Genomic DNA, 2,309 nt, shown 5'->3' with positions numbered 1-2,309 from the left:
TGCAAACTGAAGTTTTATGCCTCTCCGGTGCCTTACTCCATTACTGTTAAATGGACAATTGAAGCAGTTTGTTAGCAGTTATTATTACTACTCAGAAATTTGGTTGGTTTGTCTAGCTCACAAGTTGCCATTTCAGGTACTTTTTTCCCAGAATACCATTTATGGTCCAAAGCAAGAACCCAAATGTGGTTTCTCTGGGTGTTTTACAATTTACATCATTCCAATCTGTTTCTCTGTGAATTGTGAATATGGCTCTTTTGTATTGCTCAGAGGTTGGAGTTCCAAGCAGGATTTTTCCCACCTTATATATATCCACACTTCTGAGGTATCATGAGGTTGTCTCTGCATTTTCCATCCAATCTTTGCAGCCATATGGTCTAGTCATTGGCTTTTTCCTAACTTATTTTAATAGAAAGCTGAGTTTGATGGTATACTGAATTCTACATTTCTGGGATGCACTATGTTGGGAATGCATTATGTTGGGAAGCATCGTAGCAACACATTCCTTTCAAACAGATGATTAAAAAAAAAGACCATTAATTTTAAAATGGTTTCTGGAACCTTGCTTTATGCACAGCTTCTCACGGATAGAGATTTGTGTGCCACTCTTTTACAATCACGTTTTTGCCCACTTTAAGACCTGGATGTCAGTGTGGCACTGCCCATATTTCTCAGAACAGGAAATAATGCATCAAAACCTAAGTGTGCAAACATACATCAAACACTCTTTTCAAAGGATCCAGAAGTCAACAACTGGTATTTCACAGTGTGTTTTTACCACTGAACTATTGCCCAATGTAGATTGTCTCCAAAATACCTTGATAAATTCTGCTTGACATGTACAGTATGCCCATCTCCATTTAAAAATAGAGGAAGCTTACATGCTAATGCTTGTGGGATGCAAAAGGCGAGCCGTGCTTCATTAGATTTGAAGGGACGATTCTCTCCTGGTTTGGCCTCTGGCTTGGCCATATTGAATTACAACGCTAAACAGAACAGGAAGGATCTGCCTGCCTAATTCTGTTTGATAGATTGCTTTGTCATTTTCAGATGCCAGATTGGAGATAGCCGCCGCCTCCTTGGCAAAGAAGGGTGCTTTAGAGCTCTAGGCTATCAGGAGCAAGCGCTAATGTAACCCAGCATATGCACAGAGACTGCTAGCTTGCTGTAAAATAATTGCTGCAGTTTCTCCAAAAATTATGGCAACCCATTTTCTAGCAAGTTGCTTCTAGGATTAACTAAACTGGACAAGCTAGATCAGCAGCAACAGCTTTGGGTGCTAATGTGACATCCCATTCTCAATACATACCTACAGATGTTCTATGTAGGTTATAAACAGGTTAGGTTTTTATGAACTGAAGGGAATGCATTGGTGCCACCATGCCCTTAACAAAAATGACCCTAATTTCTTCCTTAACTAGTGCCTCTGATCACACAGGTTTTTCAGGTTTGTTTGGCCTGAGAAAACAATTGGAGAAATAGATATAAATGCCACACACAACAATTTTTAGGAGTATAGAAAGTTGCCCGATACCAAGTCATACCATTGGTCTACCTAGCTCAGTGACAAACTGATGTGCTGGAATGTGGGGCAGGGGTTCAAGAACAGAGCTTCTCCATGCCCCCCCCCAACATGTAACAAATTAGCATGGATTAGTAATTAGTAAGGGGAGAGGACACACAGCTGAAAGATACATTTCCGTATGGCAGGATATATTCCTGGGAAAGCAGGGGGGACAGGTTGGCTAAGGGAGAAACAGATGATGATGTCTAAATCCTTTAATAGTTCATTCAAGCTCTGCACAGATTTAATATTGAAGTGAGGGAAATTATGAGCAAGGAAAACTCTGGGCTTAACTTCATTTACCTTTCCTCTGCTCTTTCCAAAACTTGGTGTAGAAAGAAAAAGAATTTGCTTCTTAGGTACAATATGGATAATTCCATACTTAATGGCCTGTGCCCAAACAAACCTGCAAGAGATTTAAGATCCATGGCAGAGATTCTACTCCTTTGCCTGCCACAGAGAAGGTTTATGCTACTGGGCATGAAAGATAGTGGCTCTATGTGGGTGGTCCCATGAATGTGAAACTCCCTCTCCTGAGAGATACAATCAGCCGTCTCTTTGTTCTCATTTAAATGGGCTCTAAAAACATTTTAATTTTTGATTCTATTTAACTTTTTCATCTCATTTGTTGTGTTAGATCCATCCCCTCATTTTATGGTGTGATGACTTACGGCTCTGGTATTTATCCCCCACCCCACCCCATTTTATTCTATGATGTGATGACCTAGAGTGAAGAAATACATTT

The 2,309-nt window shown here is 40.1% G+C and overlaps 1 protein-coding gene across 5 annotated transcripts in view; it reads right to left on the bottom strand.

Annotated features, from left to right (window-relative positions):
• Nucleotides 1-2,309, bottom strand: part of LOC307215894 (heparan-alpha-glucosaminide N-acetyltransferase-like) — a 180,930-nt gene that overhangs the window by 118,987 nt on the left and 59,634 nt on the right. The gene's annotated exons all lie outside the window — the stretch shown is intronic.

The sequence above is a fragment of the Podarcis cretensis genome (genome assembly GCF_951804945.1).
Source record: "Podarcis cretensis genome assembly, chromosome: 5".
Taxonomy (NCBI): domain Eukaryota; kingdom Metazoa; phylum Chordata; class Lepidosauria; order Squamata; family Lacertidae; genus Podarcis; species Podarcis cretensis.
This window is presented reverse-complemented; position numbering and strand designations above follow the sequence as displayed.